The sequence below is a fragment of the Molossus molossus genome, unplaced genomic scaffold, assembly GCF_014108415.1.
Source record: "Molossus molossus isolate mMolMol1 unplaced genomic scaffold, mMolMol1.p scaffold_m16_p_11, whole genome shotgun sequence".
Classification (NCBI taxonomy): Eukaryota; Metazoa; Chordata; class Mammalia; order Chiroptera; family Molossidae; genus Molossus; species Molossus molossus.
This window is the reverse complement of record NW_023425346.1, coordinates 99,902,534-99,912,219: the sequence shown is the minus strand read 5'-3', so window position 1 is coordinate 99,912,219 and position 9,686 is coordinate 99,902,534. Positions and strand designations below refer to the sequence as shown.

Below are 9,686 nucleotides of genomic sequence, written 5' to 3'. Positions count from 1 at the left end.
TAGTTCTATTTTTAATGTTTTTTAAGGCAATGTATACTGCTTTCTTTAGCAATTGCACCTTTTACAATTTCACCAAGAAGGCACTATTCCCAATGATAATTCTTTCTCCTCTATAGCATGTTGTGAGATCCTCAGTCAAAGTTAGCCTCTCTGGCTAGTTACTTATCCCATCCAGCCTCTGCAGCCAGTGGTAACCTCTCGCCTCCTTCTGCTGAGAGCCGGTCCCCTTTGTTCTAAAGCCTTTTCCTATGCTTGGCTCACAGGAAGACTCTGGCGGCCCTTCCCCCACCCACCAGGGAGCATTGCAGCTTTCTCTCTGGAGCATATGTAGATTCGCTTGGCCATCAGGCGGGGAGTTCCAGCTACAGTCTGTGACCATCTCAAAGAGAAAATAAAGTTTAAAATTCATGAATGTGGCTGATTTTACAGTCTTGACCTTCTAAACAACAGCCTGAATTCATTCAATGTTTTCCTATGGTGGATACTATGAACTACTTTTCTGTTCTTGCTTTTAGGGATTTTGCCCAAGTCCATTCTTAGTCAACATGTGTTTATATGGCATGTCTACATATAAGTCAGAAATACTTCCATGCAGTGATAATGAAGTTGCAATTATAGTAGATAAAATGTTTTTTAAAAAAACTTGGAAATTTTGAGATAATTCACATGTTTTTCCTTAGGTGATTTTTTTTTTTAGAAGTATGTCTTCTCTGAACATTTCCCCCAAACGATTTCTGACTTTAAATTCAACATCATTGCACCATTTCTATGGGGGGAAAGAGCATTTTACAAGAATTTGCAACTAATTTCCAGTAACTTTAGCCACCTCTTCTCCCTTCCCCTTCCCTTCTGCATCTTGCCTAAGTTTAAGGTTCTCGAGGGGTGCAAAGGGTTTTCACATCAGGAGACAGGTTATTGCTGATGTCATTCATGACACAAATTATAACTCTAAATATCAATGTAAACAACTCTGCAACCCAAATTCAGGATATCAAAGTGAAAACGATCTCACAAAGGAGAAATCCTCAGTAGTTTATAGATCATTCTTAATCGTTTATAGATCATTTCTGGAGGAAAATGCAAAAACCCAGTAACAGTTGCTGCCAGGTAAAGAGCTGGAGACCTGGGGAAATGAAGAGGAGAAAGACTTACTTGCCCCTAAATATAGTTTTGGACATTTTGAATTTTATACTATACATTCTCAATTTTTAAAATTTGTTTTAAAGTTAATCATTTGCTTTTGAAAATAAAAACTACCATTCTCACACTCAATTAATGTTATGAGTGGAAGTTACCATCTGAATCAGAAAATAGAGCTTTAAACATTTTAAGGATTAAAAAAGAGCTGTAAGTATAAATTGAATAGTGCATATTAGATCTAGAATTTATAACTGAGTTAAGCTTGGTAATTTTTTGAGATATTTTTCCACTCTCTCTTCTCACGTTGCTTACAGTTTTAACAACAACAGAAGGCGGCTTGAGTTTTTTGGAGAGGGTTTGTAGAAAGGCATGTCTTACTGACTAATGAGTTCTTTTCATCTTTTGTCAAGTGCCTGCTGTCTACCAGACATTGTGTTGGAAGACAAAGGAAATAATAAGCCCTGGTGCCCATCCTGGAGAGACATTTGCACACTGGAAAAGAAAAGGTGGTGTTTTGAATTCTCAGAGTTGGATTTGGAGCAAGAGGGAAACCTCAGACTGAACAAACAGGAGACAAGAAGGACTTGAAGACAAAATAGAGTCTAGACATAACACGAAGCCACTAGAATCCAAAAGCAATGGGTGCCTTACACCCTATGCTCATTGCAGCGCTATTTACAATAGCCAAGATTTGGAAGCAGCCCAAGTGCCCATCAGTAGATGAGTGGATAAAAAGGTTGTGTTACCTCTACACAATGGAATATTACTTGGCGGTAAAAAAAAAAGAAGGAAATCTTACCTTTTACAACAACATGGGTGGACCTGGACAGCACTATGGTAAGTGAAATAAGTCAGTCAGAGAAAGACAAGTACCATATGATCTCACTTATATATGGAATCTAATGAACAAAATAAAAACAAAATAGAAACAGACCCCCAGATACAGAAAACAGACTGACAGCTATCAGAGGGGAGAGGAGTTGGGGGGGCTGGGTGAAAAAGGTGAAGGGATTAAGCAAAAACCAAAGAACAAACAAATAAAAAATCTCATAGACACAGACAACAGTATGATGATAACCAGAGGGAAAGGGTTGGAGGAGGTAGAGGAGGGTAAAGGGGGGATGAATAGTGATTGAAGGAGACTTGACTTTGGGTGGCAAACACACAATACAATATACAGATGATGTATTATAGAATTGTACACCTGAAACTGATGTACTTTTATTAACCAGTATCACCCCAATAAATTCAATATAAATTTAAAAGATTAAAAGAATAGCTTTTTTTTTTTTTTTTTACCAGAAAACTAATAATAAAATAAAAACAATGGGGTCTTTACGGATGGAAGAGTGTAGTTAAAGCAAAAGGTAAAAAAGGCTGTTTCCCATAAGTCTGGTGTCTGCACCCAGAACAGAGTGAAGAACTAAGGTCCAAATTTTCCAAGCAACTGGTCCAGCTCTCGGTGATGATGAAATGATCACCCTGGGCCAAGTCGCGTATATGGCAAATCTTAAAGGACGGTCCTGACCTCCTAAGCTCCCGCAAAGCTTTTCTCACCTGCAAGTCAGGAATTGTAATACCTGCATTATAAATGCTGTGAGGATTTGGCATAGTGTGTATAAAACGGTTTGCCTTGTGTCAGGAGCATAATAGTTGCCCGATACATGGCATCTATTTTTTTTGTGGTCATCACAGTTGTTGTTACCTGTAAATAAAACTAAATATTGGAATGATGGATCTCATGGATTGGCTCGTTCAATCCTCATGTCGCACTCCTTTTGGGGTAACTTCCTGTACCACCAAGTCTTTGAAACTAGGAACTATATTTCCCAGACTGCTTTGCTCTTAGGGTCTGGATGCCAGGTATGTTCCACCAGTTAGAGGCAATCATGTAAGAACTGGTAGGTGAAATGTCTTTCTGTTGCTGTTTCTTTTGGCAAACAACATCACAGAGCTGTAAGTGGCATGAGGCAGCGGGGGCCATGTGGAAGCAGCCGCTTGAGCTCCAGATCACAGATGCATGACCTCCAGATCACAGCTGCTTGACCTCTAGATCACAGCTGCTTGAGCTCCAGATCACAGCTGCTTGACCTCCAGACCACAGCCGCTTGAGCTCCAGATCACAGCCGCTTGACCTCCAGATCACAGCCGCTTGACCTCTAGATCACAGCCGCTTGACCTCCAGATCACAGCCGCTTGACCTCTAGATCACAGCCGCTTGAGCTCCAGATCACAGCTGCTTGACCTCCAGATCACAGCCGCTTGACCTCTAGATCACAGCCGCTTGACTTCCAGATCACAGCCGCTCGACCTCCAGATCACAGCTGCTTGACCTCCAGATCACAGCTGCTTGACCTCCAGATCACAGCTGCTTGAGCTCCAGATCACAGCTGCTTGACCTCCAGATCACAGCTGCTCGACCTCCAGATCACAGCTGCTCGACCTCCAGATCACAGCTGCTCAACCTCTAGATCATAGCTGCTTGAGCTCCAGATCACAGCTGCTTGACCTCTAGTCACAGCTGCTTGAGCTCCAGATCACAGCTGCTTGACCTCCAGATCACAGCTGCAGGGGTTGACTCTTGACATTACTCAATGGTGGTCCTGACTTCCACTCCTCCAGCCCTTCCAGTGACCTTATTAGCATCTAACTTCTGTACTAACTCCTTTCTATTTAAAATACCTAGAGTGGTAATTCCTGTTTCTAGAAATGAATCCTAACTGATTCACAGATGGATGTTTTATAAAAAGTAATTTTATATATAAATTCTCTGAAAGAATTTATTTCATACAGCTGCCTCAAACATCCTTTGATTTAAATAATGAGTTAATTCTCATGTTTAACGAGTACAGTGTTCTCCTTATTGATGCCATTCTCTTTGAGAGCTGTTGACATGACACAATTAAAGTTTTTTAGGATCCTGAACAGTTAACACTGTATTTGTATATCATATTAAAAGGCAGAATACATTTTTGTGGCCATCATAACATATCTATGCATTTATTTATACTTTATTTTATTGAGAAAATGACCCCTGAGATAGTTTTGCCTTCTGGTATCCATTATTCCTTCCTTTCTTAGTATTAAGAACCCTAATTTTTAGCTGGGTAGCTGGGGATATTACTAGTAAGCTAAAATTTATTCTTACCCCCCCTCAAGGTCAAGGCATAGCCATATGACTTAAAAGTGTTTTGTGTAACTTATAGAAAGTGTCTTCAGAAGGAGAGTGCAGACATTTCTTTGCCCCTTGCTCTTTCCTGTTGGCTGGAGTGAGAATATGATGGTAGGAGCACTGGCAGCCATATTGGGTCATGAGGTAGCATACAAAGTATGTCAAAGGAAAAGAGAATGAGACTTTTGCCTGCAGATCTGCCACACAGGTCTGGGTTTGGAACCTCCAGATTTCTCTTACCTAAGGAAAAAAATCAATCGCTAACTTTTTAAAGTCACTGTTATTTTGTTGCTGCTTTGTCATTATATGTGCCCAAACCTATCCCTCATTAACATAAGGAGAACAGCCAAACTTCTTCTCTTTGTGTCAACCATGGACTATTTCTCAGTTTATAAAAATGGGAACATTCTTAAAAGCTGCCTAACTACCACAACACAGCAAGGCATGCTGCCCAAAATGTTGAGCTGGGTTTCAAATTAAAGACATAAAATGATTTCATGGGGGACAAATCAGTGTATGCAGCAGTGAAGTTTGTAAGCCAGATGACACTGTGACTTACTAATATTATTTTCAAGCTCAAATCAACACACCAATTTTAGGTTGAGTAAAAGGCAAGTCCTTAACCTTAGCCAATGGTCCATTCGGACTAGAGTTATTGACTCAAAATGGCTGAGTTTTCAAACTGGCCCTTTGCTGTTCGTTGTGTGACCACACCAAGCTGACAGTGCATCCAATGATATAACCTGCTTTGCAGCTCTCTATTCTGGAGCCCATAGATCAGAGGGTTAAAACGCTGGGCAAATGCAGACTCCAAAAAGCATCAGATTTAAAATGAAGAAAAACACTCCACACATCTTTCCCAAACCTATGAATATCAGGGTTGGTATTACGAATAAGCCCATCTGCAATAAATGAATATTGACTGCCCTGGCCAGTTTGGCTCAGCGGTTGAGCGTCAGCCTGCGGACCAGAGATTCCCAGGTTCAGTTCCCACTAGGGGCATGTATCACATGCGCGCGCGTGCGCACACACACACACACACACACACACAAATGAATAAGGACTATTTTCCTTGCTTTGATATTTGACCTATTAAAATGGCCAGCATGTTTGCCTTCTTGCTATATTAGAGAGTGACTTATAAGAATGATAGATACGAGGAGGAGAACAAAACCATGCCCATGGCTCTGACAGGACTACCATTCCAATCACAGGGCAAAGGGGTTCCAATTTTATTTTATTTTATTTATTTATTTATTTTTCAAATCTTTATTGTTGGATGTAAAATGTATTACAGATATTCCACATTTTTCCCCCATTGACCCCCTCCTCCCCACTCCCGCCCCCCTCCCACCTTTTCCCACACTATTGTCTGTGTCCATTGGTTATGCATATAAGTTCTTTGGTTTATTTCTCCCCCCCCCCCCAACCCCTTTAAAGCCCTTTGAGGTTTGTCAGTCTAGCAATGAATTTGTACTTCTTAATCCCTTCACCTTTTTCACCCATTCCCCCAACCCCACTCCCATCTGGCAACCAACAAAATGTTCTCTGTATCTATGAGAATGTTTCTGTTCTTCCTGTTCATTTTGTTTGTAGATTCCATTGTTGATAGATATGTATTCATTGCCATTTTGTTTGTTCATACATTTTATCTTTTTCTTCAAAAAGACCCTTCATGATTTCATATAATAACGGTTTGGTAGTGATGAACTCCTTTAACTTTTTCTTGTCTGCGAAACTCTTTATTTGGCCATCAATTCTAAATGACAGCTTTGCAGGATAGAGTAATTTTGGTTGTAGGTTCTTGGTTTTCATCACTCTGAATACTTCTTGCCACTCCCTTCTGGCCTGCAAAGTTTTTTTTGAGAAATCAGCTGACAGCCTAATGGGAACTCCCTTGTAGGTAACTAGCTGCCTTTCTCTTGCTGCTTTTAATATTCTCTCTTTGTCTTGAACCTTTTGCATTTTGATGATGATGTGTCTTGGTATGGGCCTCTTGGGGTTCATCTTGTTTGGGACTCTGTGTGCTTCCTGGACTTGTATGTCTGTTTCCTTCACTAAGTTAGGAAAGTTTTCTGCCATTATTGTTTCAAACAGGTTTGCGATTTCTTATTCTCTCTCTTCTCCTTCCGGCACCCCCAAGATGCGAATGTTGGCACACTTGAAGTTGTCCCAGAGGCTCCTTACACTATTTTTTTGGATTCTTTTATCTTTTTGCTGTTCTGATTGGGGATTTTTTGCTTCCTTATATTCCAAATCGATGGTTTGCTCCTTGGATTTACATACTCTATTATTGAAGCTGTGTAAATTATTCTTTATTTCAGTTAATGCCTCCTTCAATTCTAACTGTGTATCCATGATTTCTAACTGGTCCTTTTTTATGCTCTTGAGGCCCTCCCTAAGTTCACTGAGGTTCTCACTAAGTTCATCGAGCATCCTTATAAGCAGTATTTTGAACTCAGTATCTGTTAGGTTGCTTATCTCCCTTTCACTTAGTTCTTTTATTGAGGTTTTGTTCTGTTCTTTCATTTGGGACCTGTTTCTTTGTCTCCTCATTTTGGCTGCCTCCCTGTGTTTGTTTCTGTGTATTACTTAATGAGAGGTATGGGGCTCGCTGAGACCAGATGCTGCTCATTTGAAAGAATTTAGGAAAAACCTGAAGCAGGATCCAGGACCGGCCAATCCTATGGTTAAGCAAGTGGCAACAGCTTGGGTGGGCCTGAAAGTTGTGTGGGGCGGGGCCTCAGGGAGTCAGCAGGGCGGGGCTACCAGTGTGAGCCAGGTTGCTGGAGTCCCAGATATGGCTTCTGTCTGCCGCCCCCGGGAAGGGCTCACCAAAGGAACAAAGGCCTCTGACAGCACGTTTGTCCCCGAGGAAGCCCCCTCTCCAGCCCTCGCTCCAGTGCCAAACAGCTCAGTTCTTCCCTGTATGTCTCTGTGTCTCTGTTGCCCCTGGAGCTGCCTCCCCTCCAAGCTTAGAGGGAGAGAGTCCGATAAGTCCGTGCGCGGGCCCTTTAAGGAGCTGCCTGGGGCTCCTTGAGCCTCAGTTCCTGCTGGTTTTTCCAGCCAGAAGTGATGGGGATTCTCTTCCTGGCACTGGAACCCTGAGCGGGGCACCTAGTGTGGGACGGGGACCCCTCAGTCCTCACAAAGGACCTTCCCAGCCTCGGGAGCCTCCTGATTTTTATCCGCCACACGTGGGTGTGGGACCAGCCTGTCTCGCCACCGCCGCTGCGCCGCCGCCACCCACCCCTCGCGCCACCGCCCCTCCTACCAGTCTGGATGTAGCTGCTTTTTTTTTTTAATTCCGTAGTCGTAGGACTTCCATTCAGCTTGATTTCAGGCGGTTTTGAATGATGGTTGTTCTGTAGTTTAGTTGTAACTTTGATGTGGTTGTGGGAGGACGCGATACCGCGTTTACCTGGCCGCCATCTTGACCGGAAGTCTCAGGGGTTCCGATTTTAAAAAAGCAACTGCAGTGGAGTTGGTGCCCTCTATGACAAATAAGCAAACATTCTTGAGTACAATGATTATCCAGTCCCAGCTAGAATCCTATACTTAACCGAATCTACAAAGGACGGAGATTTCAAAGGCCAGCAAATGGCTAGGTAAGTGTTGACAGCCATCAAGGCCAAAGCGAAGAGGATCCCTTCTCCAAAACTCAGCTGGGCTCCAAACACCAACCAGCACATCAGCACAGGGCTGTTGGCCAGCAGGGCCTGCATCCCCTGGAAAGCCACCCCCAGGCCACAGTGGGAGCAGATGCACGGCAGATGGTGGCAAAGGAGGATGTATCAGACCTCTTTCCTCAGTTTTGAATTCTGTGACACTATTGCAATGACGATAGTCATGATGAATGTGGCAAAGCAGAAAGTGACCGTGTACACAGAGGCCTTCGCTGCTGCTTCGAGCCTGAGCCAATCTGAGATGCTGCAGGGCTCAGAAGATAAGTTTATGATCTTCAGGGCATCTTGGCTTCTGCAGGAGAGAAGAACAAGAGCAAAGCTTCCCGAGTGGTTTTCCCGCTCTCTGACCTTGTGCAGTCTAAAGGAACAGATGGCGTATTTTTTGGTATAGAGAATGGTAACTTTAGATCGTACTGACATGGATCTAAGAAACTGGAGAAATCATCTGGTGTCTTCTCTCCATTTCAAGGAAGAGGCATACACTCAAATCATCTAAAAGGAGGATTTGAAAGACATACTCTCCATACTCATCAAGTTGCACAAAATCAGGTCAAGGTTCTACTCTTTATGCATCCTCTTCCACCTTCGATTGCGAGAACTTTTTAAATGCGAAGCACAAGGCACAACATTGTAAAAATCAATTGATAAACCAACAAGCCCTTGTTAACACTTAGCACTTGTAAAGGTCTGGAGAAGAAGTTAGGGCAAGAGCTGTGAAGTCCTTGAGTGGAGACTTGAATTCATTTGGGTCCATATGACATGAAGGTGGAGGTGAAAGAGGGCATAGAGGGGACACATGGTGATGGGGAACAAAGACATGAAAGGGAAACGAACAATAATGATGACAACATGGATGATACTTACTGAGGACTTTCTAGGGATCAAAACTGTCCTCAGAGCATATTCCTCACAAAGCCTGGATGATGTTCTCTTTTCCACCTCTGGATTCATTAGGCACTTGTCACAAACTGGGAAATGAAGACTTGGAGATGCTAAGTAACCTGCTCCAGGCTGCATGACTGTTGCCTAGTGAGGCCAAGATTTTAATTTGGGGGAATAACTCCAGAGCCTACTCTCTCAACTACTACAAGGAAGTTTATGTCTAATGCAAGGCCAAATGAATGCATTCCCTGAGGACTTCTTTGGCCAGTATTATTTGACTAGACTATTGTGTAAGGAATCGGGGGCGCCGCCGAATAAAACAGAGAAGAGACTGGAGAACCAATCAGCCGAATAAACAGGGATCAGGCTTTATTGGGTACACTCCGGGCGGGTTCACAGACTCCGGGGGTCGACAAGCTCGAGGCAGGCCGTTCAGGGTGGGAGGCAAGGCTGAGCAAGCGAGACAATGGTCGAGCACTTTGCCTGGCGCCAGTCCCCAGGCCATCGGACATATTGGACCCCACTTGTAGAACTATTGTCTCTGCTGTTGAGAAGCTGAAAGACTGAACATCTAGGAAGGTGCTGGTATCTCAGGATTGCTGATGGACTATGACCACTAAAATGGTAAGAAGTGTGTGGTAGCCTCTAAAATCTCAAGCATGCACAGTGATGAATGGTACACTGTGTGGCAGCCTAGGGAACCCCAAAATCACAGTGTCTTTGTTGTCTCTGTGGAAGTCTATTGTAGAAACCAACTGTTGCCTCCCCACCTGCACCCCATCCAAGGTCAGGAGCACACCATAGCC

The 9,686-nt window shown here is 43.1% G+C and overlaps 1 pseudogene; it reads right to left on the bottom strand.

Moving 5' to 3' along the window:
* Positions 1–4,989: 4,989 nt before the first annotated feature.
* On the bottom strand, positions 4,990–8,418 carry LOC118625061 (annotated as a pseudogene).
* Positions 8,419–9,686: the final 1,268 nt, after the last annotated feature.